Source organism: Plecotus auritus (assembly GCF_963455305.1).
Source record: "Plecotus auritus genome assembly, chromosome: 3".
Taxonomy (NCBI): Eukaryota; Metazoa; Chordata; class Mammalia; order Chiroptera; family Vespertilionidae; genus Plecotus; species Plecotus auritus.
The window spans coordinates 197,649,394-197,665,353 of NC_137772.1; positions in this window are offsets into that span (position 1 = coordinate 197,649,394).

The window sequence follows — 15,960 nt, forward strand, 5'->3', positions numbered from 1 at the left end:
TATTATATGAAATGCTGAAGGGTATTCTTTAAGAAGAGGAAGAAGAAGAAAAAGGTAAAGATAAAAATTATGAATAACAAAATGACAACAAATACATATCTATCAACAAGTGAATCTAAAAATCAAGTGAATAAAAAATCTGATGAACAGAATAAACTGGTGAATATAATAGAATCAGGGGCATAGAAAGGGAGTGGACTGACAATTCTCAGGGGAAAGGGGGTGTGGGGGGTGCAGGAAGAGACTGGACAAAAATCTTATGGACGAGGACACTGGGGGGGGGGGGTGTAAGGGCGTGGGGTGGGAACCAGGTGGAGGGGAGTTATGGGGGGAAAAAAGAGGAACATCTGTAATAATCTGAACAATAAAGATTTATTTTTTAAAAAAAGCTGTTCCTCCCAATGGAACTGCATTGAAGCATTTGGTGGTTGCCTTGGGGCCCCCATTAAGGGGCAGGCCAGGAGTCAGGAGCCCAGAGCTCTCCAGACCTCTCTACATCTTCCACTGTGTCTGACTGTTTTGCTTCACTTCTGTTTACCAAACTTCTGCAAATTTCTTTGCAAATACTAGTAAGTGCATTTCTCAATTACTCTGCCCTTTAGAAAAGAGTAATACATATCCGACTGTTGTCCAAACCAAGAAGGTTACTGTTTCAAATAGATTTCCTAGAAATTCACATTTGTTTGCTCCATACTAACTTAAAAAAATTTGATGGGCTTTCATAACCTTTGGAGCACTTTTAAAAATTGAATTTATTGTGGTGACATCGGTTCACAAAATTATACAGGTTTCAAGTGCGTGACTCACTGCATCTGTACACTGCATAATGTGCCCATCATCCCAAGCAAAGTCTCTTTCTGTCCTCATTTCCTCCCCCACCTTTGCCACCTCCACATACCCTCACCCCTCCTTTCCATCTGGCTATCCCCACACTGTTGTCTGTGTCTATGTGTTATATATCTATATCTATATCTATATCTATATCTATATCTATATCTATATCTATATCTATATCTATACCTATACCTATACCTATATCTATATCTATATCTATATCTATATCTATATCTATATCTATATCTATCTATATCTATATCTATATCTATATCTATATCTATATCTATCTATATCTATATCTATATCTATACCTATACCTATATCTGCTATGAGTATATATATATGTTGTTTAATCTCTTCACCTTCTTTCTTCCTGCTCCCAAACCTCCTCCCCTCTGATAACTGTCAGTCTGTACGTTTGCAACATTTTTAAAGGATGTAGGTAAGGGGAAGAGATCAACCAAAGGACTTGTATGCATGCATATAAGCATAACCAATGGACATAGACAGCAGGGCGTGAGGGCATGAGCGGGGGTGGGGAGTGAGGGGCAATGGGGGGATAAGAACACATATGTAATACCTTAATCAATAAAGAAAATAAAAACATATTTAAAAATAAAGAAAGTAAAATTAAAAACAAAGGATGTAGGAAAAAGCTTTATGTTTGGTTTCTGAGGATGACTTTCTCAAATGAGTTTATGTCTGTAATTTGAAGTGAATTTCAGAGTTATTTGTTATTCAGATAAGTATTACAGAATTAATTGATTGTATTGAAAAGATGTGAGTATACAGAAGTACGAATTTTGGATGTTGCAATCTTATGGGCTCTGTCTTGCTATAGAAGGTGCTATGCATGCAAGCATGTGCGTGTATGCCTGTGTGAGTGTGTGTATTTACCTTCGTGTTTACTCACATCAGCATAAGGGAAATGACCTGTTATGAAACACCACTATATCTATTCCTCATACTCTGGTCTGCCACAATCTTGCATTTTGTCGTTATTACTACACTAAGAAACTCCAGATTAGATTTCACTGTTAGGGAGTTTTGTATCCTCAGGCTCTGAACAAAATGATAAATAAAAGAATGACAGATGGCGGACAAAATATTACCTTCAGTATTGACAGTGACTTAGAGGACGTGGTTTTACTTCTGTTAGCAAAGTGAGCTTGCTAGTGCTGAACCCAGAATCAGGCAGGCTGACGCCAACAGGCACGTTCAGTGTTAGACCCAGGCGGACAGACTGCCTCCACCCCCACCACTGGGAATCCTTGCTGCCTCTGGGCAAGCTGCTTCCTAAAAAGGAAGAAAGGCAGAGTTGGGCTAAGCATGCCCAGTTTGTTATTCCCCAGTTCACCCATATGGTGACTCTTTCTAGCTCCCTTGAGGGGGAGTGATTAAAAAAGTGAAGAAAGGGCAGGAGTTATACTGAGGGAGCTGTCCTCTTAAGGAAACCTAGGGATAGGGGCATAAATTTTGTCTCCAATACTGTCAGACTAAGAAGATTATAAAGCAGCTATGACTAAACAAACAAATTGCTGTAGCCTGTACTTCAGTCTGATTCCTTTGGTCCCTGCGACTCTATTGGCTGCTAATCTGCGATAAAAATTCAGTGGGGGTTTGGGGGTAGTAGGCCTGTGTATTTTAAAAAGGGTTCCTAAATCTAAAATATCCCCTTGTTTGCTTACTATTCTCTGCTGGGAACCCCTGGCTTAGACTCCAAATGTGTGAACACATGCTCTCCTTGGCACTCCTGCATCTTTGAGTTCTACGGCTCATCTGGTTCTGACTCAGTGCTTCATGGACCCTGCAGGTTTGCATATGCTCTACTCTTCTGGTCCTGCAGTTTCATCCAGGCTCCAAGAATGATGCCCTCAATAGGACAACCAAGCCCAAAGAGAATGGAAATGAAGCAAGAACCTGCTTGTAAGAGTGTAGCCATCCTTGTGGCTGGCCCTGATTGGGAACAGAACGGTTGGCAGCTAGAACACTCCAAGTTTAGGTCAGTTGCTTGAAGCCCTGGGCTGCCACTAAATCAAAGGACTTATCTGGACAGGATTGGAGGAAAGCAAGGAGAACAGGACGGAATGTCATGGGCATATGGGAAGGACATCTGCTTAGAAAACATTTTTGTGTGCATCGTGATGGGGATCTTCAGTGTCTAGTTCAGGGCTCACACACTGGCTGAAGCATTTGAAATAAACTGAGTTTGATGATCTTTTTAATGTATACTCTCCAGTTTTCTACTGCCCCTCTCCTCCTTATGACCTTTCTTTTTGTATGAGGCGCAGCCCGTATGAATGTTATCTGTTTGGACCGGAAAGCCTTTGAGTTGTTTGTTGCCCTAGGTCTAGTTTGTACTTCAGATGCATTAAAAAACAAAACAAAACAAAACTACAATCCAAACTCTTGATCCTCAGTCTGTAACCTTCTCTGCCCTCCTTGGGGAAAGATCCTTAAGTTCCTCATTGTTCTGCTCAGCTCCTCCCTTCATCTCAATATCACCCTAAAATACCTTAGCAGGAAGAAGTCAAGCCAATTACTGATTAGAATGGTACAATGGGTTTTAAATGTATTTATTTATTTATTTAGATTTTTAAAAATTGATTTCAGAGAGGAAGGCAGAGGGAGAGAGAGATAGAAGCATCAATGATGAGAGAGAATCATTGATTGGCTGTGTCCTATACGCCCCTCACTGGGGATTGAGCCTGCAACCCAGGCCTGTGTCCTTGATTGGAATTGATCCCAGCACCCTTTAGTCCGAAGGCTGATGCTCTATCCACTGAGCCAAACTGGCTAGGGCATGACTTTTAAATTTAAAGAATAAGTTGCTCTCACGTTATGGGCTGAATTGTCCCTTCCAAAAAAAAAAAAAAAAAAAAAAAAGTTGTGTTAACCACCGGTAACTCGGAATGTGACTCTGTTTGAGAGAGAATTTTTAAAGAGGTGATTAAGTTAAAGTGGGGCTGTTAAGGTAGTTTCTTCTCTAATCTCATTGGTGTCCCTGTAAGAAGAGGAAATTTATGCCAATCTGGCGTTGACCTATGAATGAGGAGGTCACGGTTCAATTCCCAGTCAGGGTACATGCCTGGGTTGTGGGCTTGATCCCTAGTGTGGGGTGTTCAGGGGGCAGCTGATCAATGATTCTTTCCCATCATTGATGTTTCTATCTCTCTCCCTCTCCCTTCCTGTCTAAAATCAATAAAAATTTATCTCTATATAGAAAAGCCTAAGCAACCGGCCGACCACCAGGGGGCAGATGCTCCACAGCACCTTTGCAGAGTGCCCTCTCACACTCCGGGATCCCTCAGGGGATGTCAGACTGCCGATTTCGGCCCGATCCCCGCAGGTCAGGTTGAGGGACCCTAGTTAAAAAAATAAAAGAAGAGGAAATTTGGACACACAGAGAGATATAAGGGGTGTGTACAAAGTAAAGACCGCGCGAGGACACAGTGAGAAGGCCACGTCTGCAAGTCAAGGGGAGAAGCCTCAGAAGAAACCAACCCTGCTGGCACCTTGATGGTGAACTTTCAGCACCCAGAAAAGTGACCAGATGATTTTCTGGGGTTGCAGCCCTGTGGTATTCGTTATGGAAACCCTAGCTAAGTAATACCGACCACTCATGTAGGTTCTTGTCTCTGCATGTGCACTGGGGCAAGGGAAAGAAGATTCTACCACCTTTCATGTTTTTGTCCACACAAAGCCTTATGTAACAGATCTCCATTTATAGCAAACTCCTGTTTTTGTGTGAGTGTTTTTAGTACATGTCACTAAGCAGACTACATTCTAAGTCCCCCTTCTCCAGAGCCTCTTTTTTAAAAACACCGATTTATTGTGATATACACTGAGTAGCCAGATTATTATGATCTCTAAGTGCATAATAATCTGGCCACTCAGTATATATATATATTAGAGGCCCGGTGCATGAATTCATGCACAGGTGGGGTCTGGCCAGCCTGGCCAAGGGGAGGGGACATGGGTGGTTGGCCAGCCTGCCTGCTGGTTGAACTCCTGGTTGAGGGGACAATTTGCATATTAGCCTTTTATTATATAGGATATACACTGAGTGGCCAGATTATTATATGTTCAGAGATCATAATAATCTGGCCACTCAGTGTATACCCACTAATTAAAAACAATCTAGTACCATTCATTGGCATACTTGTCGCTCAAAGCAAATGGCCCAGATATAGTGCAGGCCCTGAGGGACCCGGATTTATAATCTAGGTAGAAAGCAATCTAGGTCACTCTGCCTCGTGCTTTCATTTCTTTTTTCCCTATAGGCTCCTGTGCCCGTATTGTATCCAAAAGGAAGCGGAGGGTTAAATACCTTCACATGGAAACTGTGGAAGCTGAGTCTGTACAGAGGAAACACAGGGGAAAGCTGAACAAACAGGTAATAACTTTGATCGACATATACGTTCATCTGGACACCTTGGGTATCACAGCCCTGTCTGCTATTTACTGCTCCACAGCTGATTTCTAGGTAAAAATGATATAATTATTGATTTGAAAAATTTATTTCTTCTATCAGCACAGCTTTTCAGTTCCTTCATCTCCAGCCATTCCTTGTGATTATTTACTCACTTAGCAAACACTTTTCCAGCCTTGTATTGCTCTTGGCATTGAAGGCAGAAAAATCTATGAGACATATGACCTGCCCTCATGAAATTATAGTCTAGGACAGCCGTGGGCAAACTACGGCCCGCGGGCCGGATCCGGCCCGTTCGGCTGTTCTATCCGGCCCGTGGAGCCGAAAGAGCGGAGGGTTCTCTTGCTCTCCCCTCCGCTCCTTCACCAGCAGCAGTGTTAACATGGCAACGTCGGGAAACACGGCCGCAGCTCCTTCTTCTGAGTGGGCGGATTTATATCTGCCCATTCAGTAGAAGGAACAACCTCTCAATCTTCCAGAGGCTCCTTGTAATGCCCGTGGATGCGTCCCCCGACATCACCCTGGGAATGCGTAGACACGTTATCGTGGTGATGTAGGGAGACACGCCCCTGGAGAGCACAGTATCAGAGCATTAGCTAAAAAGGAGACCAACACTGTTCCCACTGAAGTTGATGTTTTAAAGACCAAAAACCTTTCAACCCAGTCTACATTGCCATCTACATCTACGTCCCGGGCATAATTTGGAAGTTGCACTAAAGAAAATGTTTAATTTACTGTTTACACATTTTGTTCTTTTCTATTTGTTTTAGTTTTAAATTATTTTATTATATTTAAGTTTAATTTGAAAGGCTTTTGTACCTTTCCTTTGTTAGGCAATTTTATTTTGCCTTTGCCATCTTCAATATAAGGTATGTTATTGTGCTATGATTCCTCCATTTTTTGAAGTTTCAAATGATAATAATTAGTGTTTACATTTTCTTGTTAAAATGTTTGAAATGAATAAAACTATTGAAATAAATTTTAAAAAAAGACCGTACCCTTTTATGTAATGATGTTCACTTTGAATTTATATTAGTTCACACAAACACTCCATCCATGCTTTTGTTCCGGCCCTCCGGTCCAGTTTAAAAATCCATTGTGGCCCTCGAGTCAAAAAGTTTGCCCACCCCTGCTCTAGGAAGAGGGGCCAGACATAGAGCACATACTTGCAGGAAGGTGTGTACGCACTCTGCAGACACACCGAGGACTTCTGTGAGCAACGGCCCAGGGGCAACCACATGCAGGGCATGTTGTTGGTGTCCTCTGTATGAAGGCCACTTGAAATGAAGTCCTAGGAGAGCCTTCCTCTGAGGAACCACAATGATTTCTCACCCGCTTTATGCTTTGATGGAAAGGAATCCCAGAATAAAATTTGTGACACAATTTTAGTAAATGGGGAGTGGGGGTTGGTATCTGAGAACTTCTCCCCTTGCACCCCTCAACCCCCCAATACTCACGGGCTAGGCTTTCTACATCGTCAATCAAACCTGTGTAAGAAGACAGGGGTGTCTGTCTTTGGAAGGGGGGTAGGGTGGGAGAATGTAAGCGGGGAACACTCAATCGGGGCAGGGTTGTTGGGAAGGAGAGTTAAGGGGCCGGGACCTTGGAAGGCCTGGTTCCTCACGTAGGATGGGAGATTCAGAAAACTGAGCCGAGGGCTTAGTTTCTGACTCAGGGCTCTTCCCTTACTTCCTCTTACCCCACCCAAACATTCTCTTTGAGATCTTTGCAGGAGCCTCCTGGGTAAAGGACTGCTTCAATCATCGAGGCCAGCATATATTTCCTTCAGACAAATGCAGTGGCATCCTTGCCGATGGCGAAGGGCCATCTCCCTCATTCCCTGAGGAGTGGCAGCCTCCACTGGTGGGTTTGCAAGCAACAAGGCACATCTTCCCACAGTCCACGGACAGCGGAGGAAACAAGGTCTATACACCCATAAAAATACTGCAGGGCAAACTTAGTGGGACAGGAAAACCAAGGAGCGTCTTTCATGGGCCAGGACCCTGTGGCTTGCCTAGAAATGTACAAGTCTCCTCATGACATTAGCTTCTTATTGCCACTTCCCAAACCCCTCCCATGTGTACCAACCTCACACTTTCGCCGCTGACATTGAATACTTGTACTACTGCTTACTGACCGTTTCTGTGAATAAACTCATTTAGAAATTCTAGATACATTTAAGCTTGTTCTAAATAATTAGAACTTGGGACATCATAGGTTCTATGTGCTGTATTTAAGAAATATATAAAATTTCCAAAGAGGTTAATTTGTGTCGGACTTGAAATCTCCTCATATACCAGTTTGGGTAACACTATCATCATGTACTTAGGACATTTGCTGTTTGTTTGTGTGTCAATTGAAGAAATATATTTTCCTGAACTGCCTTGGTTACTTTGTGGCACGTGATGGTGGGGACACATGTAAGAAGGAAATGTGGGGACCAATGTGATGCTGTTGGGGGGAAGGCGTGGGGACTTGGCTGTCCACCCAGTGAATCCCCTTCTGGAGTTGGAGGTCTCCTTTCATAGGGTGATGACTCCTACTGATTCTCGTGGCCACCTCCTGGGTTATTCCTGTAATTGGGGGATTCTGCCACAGCAGAACTTGCCCAGGAAGATCATCCTTAATTTGTATTTTTCTGAAACTGACTTAAAAAACTGCAAATTTGTCACCTTATCTGGAAGAACACACAAGTTGGCATTTCTAGGCACCGGGGCTGCCAGATAGCCAGTTTTACATTGTCTATATTTTTGTGAAGTTTTCATCTATTTTTGACTATAACAGTACAGGCCTGCCTAGCAGAAATCACGCATAAATAGACAGCAATGCTTGTTTTTGCCTGGATCACTATGGTGATTGCAAAACCTTTCCTCAGCTTTGGCTGGAGAGACTGAGAGGATTGGGGGGTGGTGGTGCGGGGGAGGGGTTGGAGACAGTCCTGAGTAAATCTATGGATTCCTTTTTATCCCTCAAACTACCTCTGGCATGGGCCTGACCTTCATTGCCTTTACCTGTGCCAGCCAACTGGCATAGGAAACCACAGAACAGCTTCTAGGAATGAGGTTTTTATTTTATTTTTAATAAAAGCTTTTAGAAGCAAAAAAAAATAGCCTGTTTCTTTCTTATGTGGACTCAGATGGTAGTTGATCTCTCTCCCTTTTTCCATTTGCAAAGTTCAATTGCACCTTTTTCAATAAATGTGGTCTGAACGAAGGCAGCTTGTGGTGGCCCAGAATTGTCACATTATGGAAAATAAACTGGAAAGGAAGTTTGCTTAAGAAATGGAGAAGGAGCAGTGGGCAGCTCGTTTGAGGACCATAACTGGCCAATGTTCCCTCCTGCTAGGTGGCGGCAAGTTTTACTGTTGTGCAGCAAAACCCACTGATCCATTTCCCAGGCAATTTCATAGAAATATTCCACGGCCGCCTTTGCAGCTTTGATCCACATTGAGAGTCAGCTGTTTAAGAAAGCCACAGATTGTGTATAGACAGATTAAGTACAGAACTGTGACATTTTCTGTAAGCCAAACAATGGTAGACTTGCCTTTCAGAGGAAGCACATTTTAATGGCTGGAGAGGGAGAATAACCTTGTGGGTGTGTTTTTTCAACAGCAACACTGAAAAAAATTCAAATCAGCTGGAAAGCGTTTGCCTCCCATTTGCATTTAGCCTTGTCTGAGCCGCTCTGTGAAGGGGCTATAGCCCCTGCATCACTTTCTTAAACTGCTTTTCTAGCCTGGTGCTCTGTGATCACAGATGCTTTCAGAGAAATACAGAAATTGAGCTTTTTGTTATGAGTACAACAGTAGCCCAGCTGAGCAGGGAATGGGAGCTCTCCCTCCACACCTTGACCTGCTGGTCACTGTTGAAAGGAAGCTGGCTGTCTTTGTGGTTCCCGTGTTAGAATTCTGGCCTCACACTGCTCATTCTGCAGATTCTGAATCATCACATCATTTAATATAATTCTTTGGACAATCCGAAACAGTGAGTGTTACTCTCCTTGTTTCAACAAGAAAACCGAAGGACAGAGATGGTAAGCGACTTGCTCAAAGTATCACAGCTCAGAAATACCTGCCTCTGAAACCCATTTGCCTTCCACGTGGCTGCACGTATTGGGGGTACTAGCTGGCACTTTCATACAAGAAGTTTAAGTACCATTGGCCCCCAAATATCTCTCTTGACATAATTGACCAGAAACTGTCCTTTAATCAGAAAAAAAAAAGGCTTTGCCTTTAGCTGGTTTCTGAATGCTTCAGGAGACTCTTGTTCATGCCCATTAACAGAGGTTAGATTTCTGATGGTTCGTAAAATTGTTCTGCATGTAAATACCTCAAAGCTAAGTGCCTTTTTTTTGTGTGTGCAATACAATGAAAACATGAATATAATAACCTTCCACTTCTGAAATCTCATTTTTTGAGTATCAAATAGAAATGATGGAACTATAAATCAAATATTGCCAATGAAGGGAGGAAGGAATAGTTAGGGAAACAGGATGAACTTCTCTGAACTTGTTTTATGATTTCTCTCTGGAAACATTCTTTTTTTTTTCAGTGTTAAGATACTTTTGTCTGTACTTAAAAAAGTGGTCATCACAATATATCAGTTATTATGGGAAACTTATAAACTTTCATTAAAAAATATTCTTGATTAGTAGGCAGCTCTAGGTATGTGTCTACCATCAAATTAAGAAACAGGCCAGTACACCTTTGGTCAGACTGTTGTTAATCATTAAATCCCAGCAAGTTTAAGAGAAATCCCGATACTCATTTTGCCAAGTTCTCAAGTCACATAACCTGTGTTGCAAAAGAGGATCTTTGTCCTTTATATATACCGTACTTTTAAACAGCCTCGTTGAGATATAATTCCCATACTATACAACTTACCCATTTAAAGGGTACAATTTCATGGTTTTTAACATATTCACAGAGCTGTCCAGCTATCACCACAAAATCTGTGTTATTTAACTATGTAAAACATATATAAGATCATGTTTCTTGTTCATAAAGTACATATTTTAAAAGTTCCCTTAGTGAAGGTCTATTGGCGATAAACTCTCTTAGTTTTTGTTCATCTGAAAATTTCTTCATTTTACTCTCATTTTGAAATGATAGTTTTGCTGGGTTTACAATTCTAGATTGATAGTTACATTCTCTCAGGACTTTGAAGACAGTAATGTTCAGTCTTTTGGCTTCCATTGTTGCCATTGAGAGGTTGGTTATCAGTGTAATTATCATTCCTGGGAAATGACCGGTCTGTTCTCTCTTTCTACTTCAGAGTTTCTTTTCTTATCTTCAATATTTTGTAGCCTATCTTTAAAAAAGCTCACATGTGACCCTCACTTATTTTTCCTGTTTGGTTTATGTGGAAATCCTAATTTTATTAATTTTACATCTTTTATCAATTCTGAATTTTTTTAGTGATTGTCTCTTTAAACCTATCCCTTCTGCTTTTTAAAATTTTATCTCCTTCTGGGACTCAATTGGATATGTGCTAGAATCTCTCATTTTCTCTGTTCTTTCATACAGACTTTGTTTTCTCTGTGTGCTGCACTCTAGGTAATGTCCTCCAATTTGTCTCCCAGTTTACTAACTCTCTCTATTTTGGTGTCTCACTCATTCATTGAGAATCCATCTTTACCCAATTTATGTTTTATTTTAAAATGTTGATTCTTTGTTAATTCTTCATGAAGATTTCTGACTGTTCCTTCTTCTTTGATCATATATTAAAAAAAGATTGTAATATATATACATATTCTTTTATACAGGCACTAGAGGCCCAGTGTATGAAAATTCGTGCACTCAGGGCAGGGGGGAGGTGTCCCTCACCCCAGCCTGCATCCTCTCACAACTCGGGACCCCTTGGGTAGGGTACCTATGCCTGGCCTGAGATCAGGGCCTATTGGGGCTTTCCTTCCCCGGGCTGCAGGCAGCTGGCCCCACCCCTGCGGCTGCCACTGCTTGCCATCTGTGCAGTGCTGCCCCCCTTCCCCTGCTACCAGTGGCCTCCCTCTGCAGGCAACAGGCTGGGGTGCAATGGTTTGGCTGGCCTGGGCCTCCCTCTTTCTTTGCTTGGGGGTGGGGCCAGCCCAGTAAGTGGTCATCTGCCTACCTGATCTCCCCTAACCACTGGCCTGCCTGTCTGCCTAATTGCCCCTTACCGCTTGCTTGGGGGTGGGGCCAGCACTGACTTCCGGTTGGTCAGCCTCCGGTTGTTACTGGTCCTTATGACCCAGGGTTTTTATATGTTAGGATATCTCAGAAATATTACAATTTTAGTTCTAGGCCGCTGCAAGAAAGCAAATATCACAAAAAAGTGAGTCACACAAATATTTTGGTTTCCCAGTGCATATAGAAGTTATGTTTACTTTATACTGTAGTCTATTAAGTGTTCAATAGCATTATGTCTAAAAATACAATGCATATACCTTGATTAAAAAATACTATATTGCTGTCCTGGCCAGCATAGTGGTGTCCTGTGTACTGAAAGGTTGCCGGTTGGATTCCTGGTCAGGGCACATGTGTCGGTTGTGGGCTTGATTTCAGGTAAGGAGTATGAAGAAGGCAGCCCATTGGCATTTGGCTTTCACATTGATGTTTCTCTCTCTCTCTCTTCTTCTCCCTCTCTCTCTAAAAAAATCAATACAAAATCTTAAAAAAAAACTTATTGCTAAAAAAATGTTAACTACCATCCAAGCCTTAAGTGAGTTGTAATATTTTTGCTGGTGGAGGGTCTTGCCTTGATGTTGATGGCTGTTGACTAATCAGGGTGGTGGTTGCTGAAGGTTGGGGTGACTGTGGCAATTTCTTAAAATAAGACAACGAAGTTTGCTGACTCAATTAACTCTTTGTTTAACTTGAACATTTACAGGCTATTGTAGAGTTATTTATTAGTCTGATTGTAATATTGTGTCTTGGAAAATAGGGAGGCCTGAGGAGAGGGAGAAAGATGGGGGAATGGCTGGTCTCTGAAGCAGTCAGAGTACACATATTTATTGATGAATTTCACCGCCTTATATGGATGCAGTTTGTGATGCTCCCAAATAAGCACAATAGTAACATCAAAGATCACTGACCACAGATCACCATAACAAATATAATAACAAAGTTTAAAATTTTGGGGGAGTTATTAAAATGGGACACAGGGACACAAAATGAGCAACGGCACTGATAGAGCTGATCGACACAGGGTTGCCACAAACCTTTAGTTTGTAAAAAATGCAGTATCTTCAAAGTGCAATAAAGCAAAGTGCAATAAATGAAGGATGCCTGTATATTGTATATAATCATTCTAAAAGCTGAGTTTTTGGTGTCCTAAAATTGTGGTCTATCTTTACTGCTCACCTTGTGGTCTGCATGGCTTGTTTTTGGCATCTCTGATTTTGAGGCCTTATTATTTTGAACTTAAATTGTGGGAATCCTATATTCTAAATGTGGGATATATTTCTGAAATTTATTTGTGTATATGTTTTATTACCTATATTCCTTGACAAGAATATAAGCTACCTGAGGCCAGGAATCCCTGTCTTGTTCACACTATATTTCCAGTGCCTTGATCATGGTCTGACAGATAGAAATTACTCACTATTTAGGTGTTTTTAAATTTTTTTCTTTCTCTACTCAACACATACACAGTCTCATACTTTGTTGTGTAATTTCAGAGCTTCCATTGATTCTGAATTAATAACTGCTTTACATTTATTTAATTAGTCATGTACGTATAGCACACTCAGCTTTAGAGAAGGGAAAAAATAAATATGTGTCAAGTATTTTCAGGTCATATTTCCTTAAACTTTTAAAATTTATGCCTCTGAGATGCATACTTTTTAAAGATGTCACTATTGATTTTGGATCAATAGGGTCTCAAAACTTCAAGCTAAATACTTTTCTCATCCTAGTTACAAGGGAGAATATAGTTGGGGATTCTTACTTAATCCTGAAAATAATTGCATGTGTCTTTGGAAGAGACCTTTCTAAGTCATCATAAGTTGTTACAATCTTCAGTATAAATGAGGCAAATGCACAAACATTGCCTTTATTGAACTTGGCATTTCTTAAAATATGAGGAATTATACATTCTTTAAAAAGTTAAGACCTATTTTATGATTAAGTAGCATACCTCAGGAACACAGAGGAAATATAACCAAATTAATAATGTACTTATGAAGCTACCTAGGAATTTTTATATTTTGCCTCTAAGACAAAATATTTTGTATTTTAAAACAACAGTCTTATTAGGCTCATGCTTAACTTGGCATAAACAATTATAAACTATTTCTGATTCTCAAAGTCTGAGTTTTTCAGACTAGAATCTTCTTTAGGCATTTATTAAATATCCATGGCAGGGTATTAAGTAGAGCCTCCAAAATGAAACATTTCTCTCAATTTAGGTGCTAATGTACGTAAGACATTTTACAATAACCACTATACTATCAGTAGGCATTGATGTTCGTCAAGGTCATAAAAGAGAATGATAATGAGAACCATGGAATCACTTAAGAAAAATCCTTATGCCACGAGGGAAATGGTCTTAGGAACGGAGTGCTATGTACATTACTGATGGATGGTATGGCTTCCCATCAAAGTATCACTCATGGACATTTAATCAGCTATCAAAAGCAACATTTTCATGTAGCTGAAGTAGTTTCATAAAACATTTGAAGACCTTATGGGAATCACACAAGATTTAGTGTTTCTACACTTTTCTTCCCTGACAAATGTAAAGCTGTCAGACATTCTGCTTCTTCACCAGCAACAGTACTTTGCCTGCAGTTCATCGAGTGAGAATGATTTTATTGGACCACTCTTAAGATAGGAATTCTCAAGCCTGTAGAGAGCTTCTAGATCCTGTGGGTACGCAACAGGGAAGGGAGGCAGTGACTGAATTATCTATGTCACTGCTTCAGTTCTCTCAGTTTGGAGTCCCAGATTTCAACACCGTTTCTGTTATTTATTCCCTTGTGCTTTATTCATTCTGACACTCAGAGTATGGGTGATGGGGATTGATTGAAAGTTTCTTCAACTCACACCAGGGGAATGATGCTTGGAGTAGTTGGCAAGAAGACATTATGCATTTCTGAAAATATCAAGACTCTCAGGAAAGACTTTAGCCTTGGAATAGTAGGATAGGGGTCATATTATGCTTGGTTTCATGAATAATGGCACGCATAAGAAACCAGATGACATTCAGGAAATGTGTGCTGAATAAGAGACTTATTGAATGAGGTTATTACACATTGAAAACAGGATGCCAATATAGCTGGCTATATCGATGCCAGATAAAAGTAAGGCATTTTTTTTTTTTTTCCTGTCAGAGCATCTGAACTGTCTTCCAGAATTATACTCAGAGATGAAATCTTCAAACTAGAAGTTGAAAACACACTAAAAAATTTTTGCAAAGTAAAGCAAAAAGCCAGTGCAGGTTGGTTTAAAAAATAAATGTACACTGAGTGCGTATCAGGTTTGTAGTTGTACAAATGCCTAATGAAATCACTACCACAATAACACAGAACTGAGCCTGGAAAATACCCAGGTTGACTAGAGTACATTACGGTTCCTTATATCCTTCTCCAAAGCCCAGTGTGGCCTCTTTTATATTCAGGTATTTCCTTCTGGATGAGAGGGGTGTGCTGTTTGGGCTTGTCCTCAGATTGCCTGTTAGATTTCCTTAAAGGACCAAGGTCTCCTTCTCAACACATTTAGGCAAATGAATCTTTTACAAGACATTAGGAAGCTAATAAAGTCTTCTTTACCTTTGCTTTCCTTTGGGTTGAATGTATTGAAATCCTTCACCCTGTAAAGTCCCTTCTCTAAGGCACACAGAAATATAATATAAACCTATTACCTTCCGACCAAATGTATGGAAGAAATGGTTCAAAGCAAAAGGTGCATAAAAAAAGAGTCATTATGAATACTGACATCTATGGACTGTGTTTGATGGTTAACAAAGAAACTGAATTCATAAGCAAAAAGAATTTTTTTTGATGCAGTATATCAGTGGAGGCTTTCATTATGTGACATTATAGAGTTTAATAATCATTACCATTATTAAGAATAATGCCACCTGCACAACCAGTCACTCTAACCCAGTCATCTGGAAAAATCACGGCAGCCTCTTTTCTAATTAGTACTTTGAGCTTTTTATTCACAATACAAATTAGTCTGAATTTATCAACTTTTTAGGTTTTAGGGCATCCTAGGTGGCAACTTCAACATCACAAGTTCTTCTAAAGATTAAAACTTTCTTCCCACAACTAAAATAAAATTATTTTGTAACCAATGCTATATCTCTTTCTTAATCAAAAAATTCTCAGAATTTGGGGTGATAAAATAATAATAATGACAGCAGCTCCTACTTAATGAATGCTTCAGATGTGCCAGGCACTAGGGTAAGTGATTTACAAATATATTTCCTCATCTGTTTTTCTAACTCTCAGACCTCAAAGTAGGTATTATCCCCATTTTACAAGTAAAAATTGAAGCTTAGCAAGTTTAACTTGCCCAAAGACACTTTGCTAATGAGCAGAAGAATGATGAACCTTAGTCTGGCTCTGATAGCCAAACCTATTCTTTTGTGGTCATGTTGCTCTTTTGATTGTGTGGAATATAATAAAAAGCTTTTACTGTTGGGAAACTTGGCATGGCTAGAGCGGGGTCAAATTTAAGAGACAGCTCCTGACACTTTAGTCTTTTATGG